We start from the raw sequence: 17206 nt of genomic DNA, 5'->3' as shown, positions 1-17206 counted from the left end.
AAATACGTTTTAAGAGACATGAGACGTCCTTTCCTCTGAAGCGTCACATGATGACAGCGGACCAAATGATCACAGCTGGATCAGCTGTCAGTCGGCTTTAACAGCTGGAGAGACCTTTGAGAAGTTTGTGTAATTAACCTAGAATATGATGATGGTTTCTCTTGAACACTGGAATTAATTTATTAGGCTTCATGTTTCAGGTTAAATCAAAATGATAAAACTCATCAAACACTCAGGAATGCTCAGCCTCACTGACTGAATGAAATGATGATGAATGATGTAAAAAGTGTTTCGTCTCTCAGCTCTATATGTATATTGTGACTTACCATTGAAAAATGATTTCAGTTTAGCTGGTGCTGCTTCATTTGTCTGCATCCCTCAGCACCCTGCCAAGTCATGGACAAGACATTGAGTTTATTTGGAGAATAGCTTGGATACAGCAATAATTCAACTTTGACATGTTTTGGGAAAAATAAAAATTAGCACACTGTCGATGACTCATTTGTGGCACTTGGCAGCAGCACATTAAAAGCAGCAACATTTTTATTACTCTATCTTGTGTTGAATTCGCCCACACTGAGGGCGTTTGTGGGGTTTGTTTTGCACACCAAACATCTTTTGTTTAACTGTGATTTTTGTCATGAGTACTTTCTCACAGATCGTGGATATAACTCGGCGACAAAGTGAAGTAATATAATGAGGTCAAGTTTTTGTTTTTGCTTTGGAATAAAGGAATCAACCAATCTTGTTGTGAGGAATGAAACAGTCTGTCGGTTTGCAGAATGGGCAGATATTTGCCGGGGACAAAAAGAAAAAAGGATGACGAACAAGACGCCACGCTCGGCAACGGTAGTCAACCAAAAAAACAAGTCAAGAGGAACATTAGACAAAGCCCATCGTGATCTTGGGTTCACGGTGAATGCCGTGGGAGATGAGGAGCGAGCAGTGTGTATCGCATGTCTGAAAGCTCACCAACAACAGTTTAGAGCCAACACATCAGCGAGACACTTCTTTACATTACACTTGAGTTCTTTCAGAGAACACTTGGTGAATACCGTCAGCAGAAACAATGCAGTACAAAAGCTGCATCAGTGAACAACATAACAACTACTGGCATCCTACAAAGTCATGTACAGAATTGTCCCCCCCCCCACAAACGTTTCCCTTAACGACATAGACTGCTTGCTATGTTTGCTTTGACCCATCAGTCACTGGGTGATGACTTGTATTTACGTCCCAAATAGAGCGACAGCTGATGAGCCTGTTTGGAATTATTGACTGTATACCTGACAGAACTTGGGCAGAAATGGGTGTTTGCACGGATGGTGCAGAGACCACGGCAAGTAAAAGTAAGGGATTGCATCCACCGATCACGAGAATCTCGTGGTCCTGCCGGTCCACCGGAGAAGTGCTAGCATCAAGGCTGCCGATTCCTGAACGAAACAAGGTTTTGACCGATGTTAGTGGTCAATTTAATCTAAACAAAACCCCTGCATGCGCGGCTGTCCTCCACACTTTGTGTGGCGAGATGGGAGTTAAACATCAAGCTGTGAGGTTTCACAGTGAGGCTCGGTGGCTCTCGTGAGGTGAAGTGTCGTCTTTGAGCTTTCTTCCTCTTGAGGGGGGAATGGGAAGTTTGAGAATCACTGACCTGTGAGGTGTCCTGTCTGAAATATGGATGATGACAACATAAAAATGTGCCTCTAGTTTGAAATTGCACAGCTTTGATACGTTAAGAGACCATTAACTTGTTTTTGCTGAGTTTGTAAAACCAGATCTTAGATAATATCTTAATAGATTTTTGGTCCCGCTTTAATAAAATTGTAAGCATAACCGTTTATGTCATCGAGCAGAGACAGGTGGTAGAATGCTTTCAGTGTTGGATCATAGCCTTTCTATTGGAAAAGATGCATTCTGTTTGACAGTATGTGGCCATGCAAAAGATCTTGCTCTGAACACTCTGAACATAAAATAGCTTTGTTATTCACCAATATTTATTATTTAGGATTACTTAAAAAAAGAAAGAACACTTCAGAGTTAAAAAAAAATGATGTAACTTTTCCAAATAAACAAAATTCAAACCCATTTAGAAATTGTAAATTGTGGCAGCAAAATCTGGATCTCTTTGTGAGGGCGGATTCCAGTATACCTATAACCCTGGAAGGTGGTAAAAGCATATACTGTGAGGTCAGCTCGCAATACAGCAAAGAGGTTTTAGTGCTGACTTGCAGCTTAATCCACATCCGAGAAAACATGCAAAAATTGGAGTCCTCAGTTTCGACATCTAGTTCGATAAATGCTCTTGTGAAATACTCTTTGAAAGGTGCAATGTCTACTATATATTTCAGGGAGCTATGCATTTTGACCTTACCACAGAGACCATACAAAATTTACAAATTTATAGTCAGTTGCATAAATGCTACTAACAGCAATGCAAAAATTTGCAAAATTCAACCAAACTGCTGAAACTCTGAGAGCCGGTCTAAATAACACTGCAATCTTATAATCCTCCCATGTGGTGTCGGCCTATAGTTTACTTTAGCTGTATGCATGTTTGTGCCATTAACTTTTGGCTATACGGGCCGTGTAAATTCTCAAATGGCAAAAACAAGAAAATGACCCGTACCTTTTGTTACGTCCTCCATGTGGCCAGGAGACCACCCCGCCTGCAACAACGGAAAGTTTCCTGATCCAGTGGGGAGTCAGGGCGGTCCCCCGGGTTCAGAACATGGTGCTGGGGAAAATCCACATTTCGTAGTAGTAGAAACAGCTGATCAGTCATATATGTTCGCTACGTCAGAATTTATTCTGCAAAGCTGTTTCTATGTCCCATTTGACGCATCAACCCGTATCCTACAAAGGCAATAAACACCTCAGGCAACCGTAAACACTTTTATGCAATTGAGAACGTTTTATCTAATTTTGTCATTTCCGTACAGCTTTTCCCATGAGATACTTCAAAACATGCATAAAATATGTGAATAGAAACACGGCTAGTGTGAAATGTGTTTGAAAAAAATAGCTTGAAGCTGGGTGTCGGACCAACAGGGGAAACGCTTATTTTGTAACTACATCACTTGCCTTTTTAATGTAGGTGTAACCATACACAGTGGCCTGATTAGTAACCCTCTTATGTTGCAGAAGATCTGGTAGTGTGGGTCCTGGACAATAGGGGCACTTTGTTTCCTCTTGGATGAATTTAGTGTGGGCTTCCTTCTCCCGACTTCTCAGCTCCACTGAAAGGTCATGTGGTGGTGGAATTGTCTTCTTTAAATATAAATATTCAGTCATTTTAACAGACTTTTCTATTATTGGCAGCATATGAAGACAGTTCAGCTTCAGATAGAGATTTCTCTTTCCAAGTCATAAATGTTATTTGTCAGTTTGGCAAGAGAAGATGTGGTGACTCTTGAAAAATCCACCACATCGCCAGCATGCGGTGGAACAGGGATGGGATCGCCCAGTCCCACTAAATTAGAAGTTCCACCTTTCCTGTTCGAATGCCCCTTGTGTCCAATTGCTGGCTGTGTTAGTTCATGTGTCTGGCAGACTTGGTCCAAAACAGAAAGTTTAGAGAGTAATCTACTCCATGAGTGGAAGGAAAGTGCAATACACCACCTGTAAATGATGAGAAAAAAACATATAAACAAAATCTGACCAACGTATACATTATGGTTCTGAACACATCTCATTTTACGATCTCACCTCCAGTTTTTTGGAACTTCAAAAAAAGCTTTGGACAATGTTAATGACAGGAATACCAGTGCTGTCAAAGTTATACTGTTTTATTGGATACACTGGGTAACTGGGTGTCTTTTCTGTAGCTCCATGACGGTCCTTACCCTCTTGACAAAACTTGCAATGCACAATAAGAAATGTGTTAAATGGAAAAAATATAAAATTTCCCCCAAATAACTAACAAAACAGAAGAGGACTTAAGGTCAAATAATTCACCTTTGGACTTGATTTAACACAGGGCATGAACAGAATATAGTCACATCAGTAACTTCATCATATTATTAATGTACAAGTTCATGTATATGTTGCAGGCCTACCTGGTATGTCAAAGGCTACTTTGCAGTTTGCATCAGCAATAATCATTGGTCGACAGTCACCACACTGAAAGCAACTGAACTTGAATAAAGGTCATTAGTCAGAACATCAGAGTTTGGCAATGCCTTCCTTGGGTTTCTGAAAGGGTTCATAATTGCAATAGGGAGCTCAAGACAAGGGTAACCTCCATCTCCCAAGAGAAAATAACCAGGTAGGGGGTACCCGTGAATTGAAATAACCTGTGCTGTTCCATCATGTACTGAACCTCCATAACCAACAACAATGTCCAGAAAGCTCCCAAAAGGGGTCACAGATGCCTTGAAGTTGAATTGAGTGAAACTGCTTGTAGTTGAAATAATCTAACTAGTTATGTTTGGGTGGTTTCATTCTTATTTGACAGCCATATATGGCCCCCACAGCCTTATTGAAGGCCTCATGCTGTGCCAGCTGTTCAAATCCTCGGCCAACTTCCTCCCAAGGTGTTAGCTCTGGGGAACAAGATGACCTTAGATTTACATCGACGAATCTCTTTGGCAATCATGTGCACAACTCTACAAGTTGTGCACTTTGGCACCCTGTGCCATTACTCGGAAAGACACTTCATGGGCCAGCCAAAACACAACAATAAGGACCGCTAAATGATGTCACCAGCCATGATCCCTGTCCTGGTTCAAAATGGTTAGAAAGCCATTGAATTCAATTCTCATGTCTTGTTCCACATTCATGTATATCCTGAGCACTGGCACATGGCTGTTCAGCCTGGCATTGTGGGTGCACTGGAATGCCTAAATGTATACAGAAACACTACACCAACAAAGATTTAAGATGGTACATAAAACACATGAAATTAAAGCAATGCAAGCATATTCCAAAACAATCTTAGTCATCAATGTCTTAAAATGTTTGCTTTATGATGCTGTTTTGACAGAAACAAGTAAAACAGATTATTTGAAAATGACCTCTTGTCCACTCTGTAAGGCAAGAGCCTGCAAGATATTCAAATCAGGCAGTTGATGCCTCCTAGGATGCGAATAACCCAAACGCACGATGGTACGTAACATGTTTTGAGGTGCTGTCAAGGTGAGGTCATATGACATAAAGAGCTGTCCCATTCCTATTTATACCATTTCGAGCCCTTGCAGCCTCTCACACTCACACACACACGGCATTTAGCAGGTGACGTCAATTAAGTCCCCGAGGGTTCAGGGCAATGCTTGATGGCAAAAGATGTACCTGTAGATAATTTAGAGTCAAATGAAGACAAGGTAGCAATAAATAGAACACATTGAAAAACTGAATATGTAGATCACCGTAGACGTGTTGCCATTCAATTGTCAAGCATATGAAGGCAGTTCAGCCTCAGATGTGGATTTTCTGTTTCCACCTTCCAAACATTAAATCAAAGCTGACTCTTATGGGACCAAATTTGCATCAGATGTCTTTTTGTTGTTGTAGTAGCCCATATCTCCATAAGAGATGAGGTAATCAGTGTCTACTCCATTTTCAACTGTTGTGTGTCTCTCAACATGTACACGTTCTTTGCCGGGGTTTCCTGATGTTACTGCGATCTCCGTGAGTTGCTGGTGGTTGACTACTTGGCAGTCAATGTCTCGTGTAGCTGTTGATTTTATAACATGGAGGGGGAATAGAGGCTCATTTTTGTATCTAGGAGTGACAGTGTATGTCGATGTACAGTCGATTGTCGACAGTCACATTGTTCACTTCTCTAAGGGGCCTTCTTAAATTAATGGGTATATCAAATATACCAACTACATCTCACAAATCACAGAATACAAACATTAATCTCTTTAGTTGTGTTGTCTATGCAGCACTACTCTACATACTTGCCATGTCCACTTCTTTTACCTAGTATCTTAAAAATCCTGATCAAATACTCTAACAGGATTAGAATGGACATTCCTATTCAAATCAACGGAGCAGGATGTGAAGGACATTTTATTGCAACTTCCGTATAAACTAAACCGACTTACGGAAAGTTGCAGACTCACTGAGTTGAGTAACAATTAAAACAAAAAGTAGAGTAGTATTGTTACACAGCGTATAGAGACAGATTAAATAAGTAAAACGTATCAACTCTTGTCAAAGCGTGCAAGAGAACATTGCCGATGAAACATAAATAATGCGTTGCCCTTATATAGCAATCCAAATTTGAGCCCCACAACACTCTTCAAATTGAAGCCACCCATCACTGTGCTCTCATTGATTACTACATTTGAGATCCCATCCCAAAATCAACATGACATTTGAAATAGTAATACTTACACTGTGAATAATAGGTTAACATTCAAATAAAAATACAATCATTTCAATGCAACACCAAACCTTTATTTTGTTCTGCTGCAATCCATGTAAATACAGAGAGTAGATAAACAAATACAATAGTAATTGGCATACTGAATAACTGTCTCATAGTGTATTTTTGTGGTACATACAATTGTATTCCCTTGCATATGGCCGTCGTAAAGGGCAGTGGTAATGGCTTCTTTTTAAATATCCTTGCAGCCGCATACCACCTCACACTTTTCTGTGGAATTGATGAACAAATCAGTCCCTGTGCCTTCGTTTCATGTCTACGTACACTTATTTACCACAATATAGTCAATGTGTCATGATATCTGTGGTTTAATCCATATCGATAGCCTCTTTGATGATGTGCCTTTTTCATTGGTGGTCTTTGTTGGCCAGTTGTTTGTGTTCAGGTCTGTAAAAGCTTGTTAAGAACCTGCAACCAGGCACACCTTTTAGCAATTTCAAAGAGCTAGGACTAACAATGGTAACACATGCACAAACTGCAGTACGGGTCTTTTTACTGACTGGCCCATGGTGGGCCGCTGCGCAATAATGTGGCAAAAACATGTTCATGTAGTTTTTAGTGACAATAGTATGAGGCCATTTCAGATGCATGAGTTTGAATCAAAACTGAAAAATTAGCAAAGATATCCCGAAACGTTGTATTAAGCATAATGTTTACACTTTTCTGCACATACAAAATTCCAACTTACTACTTACACTAGTAGTATCTTAACGCTGAAGGTTCGCATGTGGTTGTTGTAACACATGGTTAAGGTTGGTTCGGCGTGGTCAACCAAACTACTTCATTATATAAACATGATTTGGGTTCAAATAAGCAGGTCTGTTACGTAACTTAAGCTACGGATGTAAGGTCATGTGACTATATTACGTCACATGACCTAACGTCATCAGTAAAATATAAAAGGCAGAGTGAGTCCATGGTCCAGAGTGTGATCCTGGAGAACACAAGAGTGGAACGGAGGCAAGAGTTGTTTAAAGATGGCTGCAGGCACAAGAGACAGGAAGTGTACACTTTATCAAACCCATCTACAGGCTGTAATGAGATCTGACAGCATGGTGGAGTTGAAGCTCAGTCTTTAGTTGAGTGAAGATCATTAGCAGTTGGCCACGACACCCGCATTACCTGATCCCACTCCTGTATTCAAGCACGCCCACACAAAGACAAACAGAGAGGCTTCTGGCTAGGATGAAGCAGAGGGTAATGCCCCTGGATCAGGAGTGGTATGTTTGTAGATAACAGCTTAATATGCTGCTGGATCAGTAGTAGTATGCTGGTGGAAAACTGCTTGTGCCACTGGATTATGAACAGTATATCGGTAGAACACAGCGCATACAGCTGGATCAGGAGTAGTATATCAGTAGAATACAGCTTGTGCCACTGGATCAGGAGTGGTATGTCATATTCCATATTTATGCCTGGTTAATGTTCCGCAACGTGGAGTTTTATAAGATGTAATGTGTGTGACTGCGCTTTACTATTAAAACTGCCAGAAATACTACTACTAATAAAAAGTGCTATTTGGTTGATTGTAATGCAGTGATGAAGTTTCTGCTCAGGAGTGGTATGTCGATTATTCTACCGTTAGGAAACACCATGTTCTGCTGAACCACTATTGGCATACCATCAGCCACTTTTCAATCTCTGGGCTCCTGTGGTATCAGCCTCGATGTAACTGTCCACAACGTTGACAAGCAAAATAATCAGTTTCTGAAATTCCTTACAGTGAACATTTGTTTTTCACGTGTGCCTTCAGTGCAGCATAAAGTTCCACAAAATGTTATATAAAAGAGCAGTTACCCCATACAACCCACCACTGTTGTTTACTGGCTTCATATGAAGGTCAGTGTCCACATAGTTTCTCTCAGTATTACAAACTATAACATTGTTCCAGCCTGTGGGCCTACAGTTGAAGCTAGCCACAGTAAATGCTAACGATAATCAACAAGCTAACATGCAAAGTAAACAGTAAAACAACATAAAAATGGCAACATTTTAAACTTTCAAGTTAGCTCACAGACAGCAGGTATCGATCCATCTAGAGCTTCAGTTCTGAAGTGACCCCCGCCAGCACACAGCACACCCTCGAGGTAAGGGTTGATTCAGATGGTGCTCCATGGTAGGGGATGGTCACCCGACTGGAGGTGGTTCTACACTGGTCCACCCCAGAACCTCTATGGTATACAACCCCATAGGACGTCATCCAACATAAAATCTGACCCGTTTGTTGTCACACACATTTTCTGATGGATAGATCGGGAGGAAAAGAGAGAGGGTGCTCTTTTATGACACTTTAGGAGTCTCTAGACACAATTATGTGAAAACAGCTGTGAAAAGTTGCATTTTGCATAATATTTCCCCTCTAAAACCTGCTTGAGATCATTTCAAATCAATGGCCATGTAATGATATCAGTGTTAATGTGATTTTTTTGCTTTGATGTTCCTCATGAATGCTGTATAGGCAACTAGAAGTACATCTGGAATCTCTGGGCTCCACTGCTGCCTACATTAAGAGTTCATAAAAACAGTGAACAACAAAACAAACGTGAAATAGCAGCAGCAGTGGATGCTATCTGACATTTATGGAAAAGACCAATACATTGTTTATAGGGTCAATTAGATTTCAACAAGCCTCACCAACATGACTGGTGTTTTGTAATCATGAAAAACAGACTTTTTTTTCATGAGAACAGAAAGTTTTACTTCAAAAACTGCTTCTATCAAATCTGCAACAAAAGAAGGCTTTTGCCATACACATTAACAATTTGTTCAGCAGCACATTAGGTTAACATTAATCTTGTCCAGCCACACACAGACTCTGACACACTTACCTGGCATGCCTAGTCATCGCTTCACAGTTGGTCTCACTTCATTTTATTGCTACGCCAGCATGAACCCGTACACATGCACACGAAGCACACCCTCGAATGAGCCAAACTGGCAAGCCTCATTGGAGACGGACAGCAATTGGGATGTTAAACAGGCACTGAAAACACTCACGCATGACTGAGTTCTCATTGCAGGAAATCTAAAGCATCATGTCTTACCAACATTACAGTTTGTGATTTGGTCAGGAGGCTGGAGTTGATCTGAGGGAATCTGCCAGCTAACGGCTGAAATACATGGGGTACGTAGGTGCTTGTGGTTGCACGCCAGCTTCACTGTACAAGTTAAGTATTGAGTTTTTCCAACTATAATGCCGCTGGTTATGCAGGGATTGAACTGTGCTGCATTCACACTGACACCTGGTACGGCACAGGAAAAACAAAAAGTCAGACGGAATGGACGGCAAAACGAAATACACTTGACGATGTGTTCATGGAGTAAATTAGAGCAAATTCATTATTTTGTGTCTTCTATTTTATGGAATTATTCTAGTAATGCATGTTGCTAAAAAATTGCATATTTCCTCCGGTGTGATGGGACTATGTAACCTCTGGAAGGACGTCAAAAAGTTCAAATGTTAACTTTAGGCAGTGTCGTTTTCTTTGTAAACTTTTCACCATGATATCCAGTTTGCATCGACATCTGCGTGATTCCAAGTGAATGCGGCGTTAACGATTGTTTTAAAACATTGATGAGGTTAAACTATTATAATATGAAATGTATGAACACATGCAGACGTTGCTCTGCTGCGTCACATTGCTTCTGGTACAGCCAGGTATTAATAATTATTAAACAGATTGCACTTGTTTATTACACAGGTTTTTTACTTGTTAGAAGGCCGCTGCCGACATGCTGCAGCAAAGTGCCAAGCCGTATCACTGCCCCAATGTATTTGGGCCGTAATCCAAAATGTGGATCCAGGCAGGGTGCTGTTTGTTGGTCTCATTATAAAATCAGTTTTTATTCCATCTGTCCTTAATTTGACACCGTGAAGAATGACAGAGGACACGGTAGGGGAAAATAGAATGCACAAAACTACTAAATAGCAAGCATGCTTATTTCTTTTCAATTATGTACAGGTGACTTTCATCGTTTTAAAAGTGATTGACGTTTGCCAGGGGCTCTGAAAGGGAAACTGGGGTTTCCGTAGCGTTTCCCCTGCGAGAGAACAGAGATGGGAGGAGAGAGAAATGTGTCGAGAGTAGAGGGGAGGAGGGTTAGGAAAGGTTGAGAGGGTGGGGAAATAAAGAGGAACAACAATAAGAAGAAGGAACTGTGAGGAGAATAAAATAAAGAAGAGGAAAAAAGACAAAGGAGACGTGAGCTGTTGCTCAGCCCACTAAGGCTCTGGCATGTCCCATGGGTTTAGTTCTTGTTTTATTTTCATTTGATCTGTGACAGCAGGACGGATCGGTGCAAAAGCAGCCATTGCACTGTTGGGTGCCTGCTGTGGAAGTAAGCACTCACCTTCACAAGCCTGGAAAAAAAAAAAATCTATCGCCACACAAACAAAAAAAATTGCATTGAGCTCACGTGTTTGAAAGTCTTTGAGCTCAGAGGAACACCAAAACTCTAAACACAATGGAAGAGAGGAATTCAAACAGGTGCTTTTATTTCAGAGGAAGGCTTGAACTGTGGCCGCACAGACGTCTGTGGTGTTAGACACATACTAATGCAGTGCTTCTCAAACTGTGGGGTGCAGGTGGGGCGTGAGGGGAAATGCAGAATTTTATTCATACCTGCAAACTTGTCGCTTTTCGGCGAAATTCGCCGTTTTGAATCAAAATACATCATCCACGTGAGAGTTTTTTTATTTTTTGGGGGGGGGGGTCAACTGGCCAGCCAGCGTTTCTCAGATTGGAGTGAGAAGAGGAGAAAAGGAGACGTGGTGATCTTCACAATAAAACATCTTTGATGTGACGTGTCGAGTCTTGGCCAATCAGCGTTAAGATGTCTACAGCGTCTTTCCCTCCGTTAAAGTTTAAGTTCCGTTATGTTCCGTTACAGTTCAGACTTGCTGGGTTAAGTTAACGTGCACTGCATGCAGAACTCTGTGGACTGTTAACGTTCGTCATTATCGCGATTTAGGAGGAAAAAACGTAACGTGATGAAACATGCCCCCCCCCCCCCCCGTGTTCCGGTTCAGTTCACGCGGTCACTCGTTAACGTTAAACTCGAACACCGGCGGATCTGTTTGCAGGTTGTTTGTTTTAACTCAAAGTAGAATGAAAGCACCAGATACTGATGAGATGATGCAGTCAAAGCTTCAGGAAGAGGAGGCTGAGTGTGTAGCGCAGCTTGACGCAGGGCTGAGATGTGAAGGAGCTGGGCCTGGATAAAGGTGGAGCTGGGTCTGGATAAAGGTGGAGCTGGGTCTGGATAAAGGTGGAGCTGGGTCTGGATAAAGGTGGAGCTGGGCCTGGATAAAGGTGGAGCTGGGTCTGGATAAAGGTGGAGCTGGGTCTGGATAAAGGTGGAGCTGGGTCTGGATAAAGGTGGAGCTGGGCCTGGATAAAGGTGGAGCTGGGTCTGGATAAAGGTGGAGCTGGGCCTGGATAAAGGTGGAGCTGGGCCAGGATAAAGGTGGAGGTGGGCCTGGATAAAGGTGGAGGTGGGCCTGGATAAAGGTGGAGGTCTAAACAGACGTGAGTACAGCTTCCTGCTGTCACAGTGTTTGAAACACATTGATAAGGCAGGGTATGCTAAATGCAGCCTCTGCTCCAGGAGATGAAGTACAGCAACAAGGGCTCACTGTCCTCTCATCACACTGACAGACACTGTTCACTGTGATGACCACAGACAGAGGACCAACAGTCCCACGTGCAGTTAAATCACAGCTATTATTTTACTCTTGATAAGCTACCTTAGCCAGAGTAGATTATCATTTTCATTTAAATAATTGAACTGGATTGAATGCATATTGATTGCAAATAGAAGATAAGCCACAATCCTAACAGCTGTACAGTAACAGTATAATTAATATTAAGCCATACAGTAACAGGGTTCAATGAAAACTAATCATTTTATTTGTACAGGCGATGGTTCTCGCTATTCTTGATATATTTGTTTTTATATGACAAACTTTTAAAGGTTAATAATAATAGAGCTGAAATACTGATTAATAACTGAATAATAAATTAGTTTTTTGCTTAAAGTAAATGTTTTATCACTTAACTTTCTTCTCAGAGTACACCAGAATGCTACATTCTCCTGGTATGTGTGAACATATGGCGTCACAAAATGTTATTTCAATAATAGTTCAACATGGACCATTTTGTTACAATTTTGTTGGGGCGGTGGGGCATGAACATTTGGGGCGCGACAGAAAAAGTTTGAGAACCACTGCACTAATGCAACTATTAGGACGATTACTGCTGTCCCTAGTTACTCTGCTGCCACTGTGTGAGAAACACAACCTCATTCATTCCATTGAGACCACTGCTTCGGCCACTGCCAAAAAGGTGAAAAGTTGAACCTATCTTAATTTTGCTGCAACACAATGCGAATTCATTCAAATAGGTGCTGCGATGGCCAATCAAATACATGCAGGTTCACATTCCTGTTACATTACATTACAACACATTGACGTGACGACTGTGGCTCAGTGTTAGAGCGGGTCGTCCTTCAATCAGAAGATCGGCGGTTTATTCCCCGGCTCCGCTAGTCCATGTCGATGTGTTATTGGGCAAGACACTTAGCCCCAAATTGCTCCCGTAGGCTGTTCCAGCGTTGAATATGAGTGGTTAGATAGTCCTGATGGGCACCTTGCATGGTAGCCGTACCCCTTGGTAGCTTTCAGTGTATGAATGGTTGCGAGTGAGTGAAAATCGCTTTGAGTAGACAGAAGACTGGAAACACTCTGTACAACTCTGTACAGTACAAGTCCATTTATCATCAAGTCTTTAAACTCATGGTTGTGTTTCTCAAACTTGCCTTCCCGCAGCCCATTTCACCAAATTTGCACCATACAAGCAGTGATTTGCAACTTACGATCATTTACTTTTACACCATAACATCAAACTGTGTGTGTACTTGCTTTTGTATTTCGTAAATGACACTGACAGCCTTGTTAAAAAGACAGGGTCCTTTGTCATTATTCTGTAGTCAATCACGTCTAAATCTATTAAAATTGTGAATTGCCTCCAAGCTTGGGAAAAAAACATACTTTTTGGCCATATAGCCCAGCCCTCCTACCAACACTTTTAGTGTAGTGGTAGAGGTTCCCAGTCCTCTCTTTACATAGACGCTGTGAGGCGAATTGGTAGCTGGAGAAATTCAGGCTTGGATAAACTCTCCTGCCTGAAACAAACAATGAGCAACTGTCTCGTAAAAAATTGATGGATACTCTAAAATACATGACAGAAGAGAGGTCAACTACAAAGTCTTAAGAGACATCAGGAGACTGAGCTTGGAATTGTGTTGACTGCACTACTAATGGCTCGAGGAAGTTAGGGGTTGAGATTTGTAGAGCTCTCAAGTGGTATTTTTGGATCACTAGAACAACCGAAGTGTTGCTGATTATAACCCCTTCAGCCTTGAACATGTCAGTGGATCAGAGCCCCCCTACTTTGCAAAGCTGCATTCCTAATCATACAACCAGGCCATGTCATGTTGTGGCTAATTTTCAGCACCAGTTCTGTTCGGCTAAACGCAATTGGATGAAACTGTATTTGAAAGCTGTTTTGTAAAGTGTGAAGTTTGACTAGACTGAAATACTAACAAGTTGATCAACTAATCTTTGGATTACTATAATGTAACATGTTTCTTTTGACTAAACATGACCTTGACTAACATGAACTTTTGAATCTCAGGACTAAGACTTGAACGATCTCTGAAGATAGCTGACAAAATGAACACTTTTAACTCTATTAAATGCTGTTGAAAAAAACATAATCCAGCAGAACGTTGAGGGCTGCAGTAGACTTGGGAGTCTTGGAGCTTGTTCGCCCAAAGACAGTGGACACCTGCCAAGTAGAGCTGGAATATAGGACAAGTCCCTGGCCCAAACGCTGTTGGGAGGTATGTGTGAAGATGAATTGAATCTGTTGAGTTCACACCAGGCTTACTTGGAAGGAGGTTTGTGGGAAAAGTGTTGGACAAAAAACGTAATGTCACAGTGTCGCTCATACGCCCATCTAGAATTTAATTAGTGTGAGAAAAAGGGGTCCAGAGTCCTAAGTGTATCACAGACGCTGCTGATACATAATTACAGTGAAAAATCCACCAACGTATTCAAATCAAGAGACAAACTTGCCATCATGTGTTTTGAATTTAATCCAGCTGAAAGTGTAGAAGTGAACGTCCACATCACGTGGCGATGACACGAAGGACCGACACTGTTCCTGTACAGCCGGGTAGGTCTTTATTCACTGTCACCAGCATTAAAAAGCAGAATATGTTTATATCCAGTATACCTTCAGTAGTTAGCGCAGCATAGAAGACTCTGCTAATGTTTAACGTCAAAAACGTAACATTTTAGAAACATAAAACAGCGTTTAACCATTATTAGCTCCAAATCCACTAAACCAGCCTGAAAATGGAGAAACTCTGATGGCATCACTGTGATCAGTGTGTTAATGCAGCGGAGCCGGATAGCTGTCGGACCCTGGTCAGTGTTGGCTGATGCAACAGTATATGATAGGCCAGTCTGCAAATGAGAGGCGGGACTTAGCAATTGCCGCTCCCGGCGGGAGTCTCTCCTGCTAGCTGAAATCCATCAAAGGCACAGGAAGTTGATATGCCAACTTTAAAAAGATTATTTTTGAGGCATTTTATGCCGTTTATTTGACAATGACAGTGTAGAGAGACGGGGGTGGACATGTGGGGAAAGAGAGTCGGGGAATGCAGAAAGCGGTGCCACAGTCATCCCATATGTCGAGTTTTTAAAATTCATTTATTGCCTTTATTAGTTGTACAGCTATTGATAGGGCGCCCCCATAAGTCCATTTATGTGAAAAATCAACTAATCACATAAAGTCCAAATGTGAAACAGCGCGAGACAAAGGGACAGTGGCAGCTCTATAACTATGCTGTCCTGGAAAAAAAAACTGCACGTGCTGGTTTTTATGCACTTAGAGCAATTAGTGCAGAGGACAGAGCCAGCTGAGCCATTGATTACTGTTATTTATAAACCTGACGGCACCCTGGTGGGGAGACAAAATCTAGCCTCTCCATCTTTTCGCCGCTCCTCATTCTCCCCCCTCTCTCTCTCTCTCCATCTCTCGACTGCACTCCACCACCTCTGGTCACCTTTTACTCGCATCTTCCCTCTCCGGCCGCCTGCTTTTCCTTTTCCACTTTTGCACCCTCTCAGTACATCATATTCGCTACCATTCCTCTTCCCGCTCTCCTTTCTCTTGCCGTATCGCTCTCAGACATTGCTTTCCCCGACATGAAAGGGAAGGGAAAGAGGTAAGCCGAGCCGGAGAATTCCCACGTAAACAAAGAAAAATTTATTTCTGCTTTCTTGTGCGACAAACCGATACTCCCTGAGGTCTGGCCTTGGGCCTCGCGGCAGTCTGGGAATGGCATGAGACAAAGCAGCAAGCAACAACAACCCTTTAGACAAGCTTGGACATTCTTAGGAGATTGTCTTTCGTGCAGGTATGCCTGGATGGAGTGTCACAGAGTGGGAATGGAGGTATGGAATCTACTCCCAGGCTTTGGAGCCAGCGGGCCGGGCAACAACGGGGGCATTATAGCTGGGCCCCCGGCTCGCTTTGTGCGCCCCAGAGGGTCCAAGTCTGAAGCTGGTCAAGAAAGTGCAGGTGCTTTGGGACGTGCAGGAGGAGATGTGAATGTGTGAGGAGGGGCTGGGAGAAAGATCAAGGAAGCATGCACAGAATTGCAAAACAGGATACTGCATTCTGCTTCACTGCTCAGAAACATATGATATGGTACAACTTTACAAATAATTGAAGGGAAGCTGTACTTAGAAGTTGTGTGCTTCTCATCAAGTATCTAGCTAGCTCATTCTTGTCTGATTTGTGGTCTGCTGAACAGTAAATGCAGTGCCCCATATGGCTATTTTCTAAGCGACTGTAGCTATCATAGGGACTCTAAGAAAAATAAATCGAAAGTTTTGCAAGAGAACGCAAAGGTTTCTTGGGAGAAAGCAAAAGGTTTTCGCTTTTTCTTTTCATCCATCTAGTTTTCTTCTCCCTCATGTCCCCTCCCTAGTTTCCATGATAAAGCATGAACCTAAATGCTCTAATTGTAGGAAAACTCTGTTGCCATGGCAACAGGCATCCCTACTCGTCATATTTGGCCTCTTGGGCGGTAGGTAGGTTCTTTGGAGTAATCTTGACGCTGAAGGTTTTACGCGTGGTTAACGTTGTGAAACGCTGTCGTGTTCGGTTTAGGTAGCGAACCTACTGAGGGTTAGAAAAAGCATCGTGGTTTGGCTTGAAATAAGTACGCTGACTTCAGCTACAGACGGCATAAACTAGTCAGTAGAAATCACTCAACTTTTGTTTTCACGCCGGCCCCCTGAGCTAAAGTCCTGTGCTTGTTTGTCCCATCCACCGCCCGTCCCACCTACCCGTAGGACTCATCGCTACTCAATACCTAGTCCTCTGCTCTGAGCGTCTCATAATGATGCAGATGGGTTCACGTTAAAGTTATATTGGAGTCATACAAACCGTTGCTTTGGGTGTTTCAATAAAAGAACCAATGCTGTTGCGTTTCTGATGAGGACAATCATATGTAAGCATACCATGCTCCACAGTCATTGTAAAACAACAATGTTCTTACCTGATGTGTAGGAAGACAACACATCACAGATAATTCAAAGAGGAGGATATATAGAGTCAAAACTAAAACAGTCTCTGGAATAAGATCGGAACTGGGAGTATCACTAATTGGTGACAAGGTGCGGCATCAATTACTGAACATCAGCATCGGTGTGCATGAGCGTAGAAGGAAAGGCTTTATCGT

The sequence above is a fragment of the Pholis gunnellus genome (genome assembly GCF_910591455.1).
Source record: "Pholis gunnellus genome assembly, chromosome: 3".
Classification (NCBI taxonomy): domain Eukaryota; kingdom Metazoa; phylum Chordata; class Actinopteri; order Perciformes; family Pholidae; genus Pholis; species Pholis gunnellus.
This window is presented reverse-complemented; position numbering follows the sequence as displayed.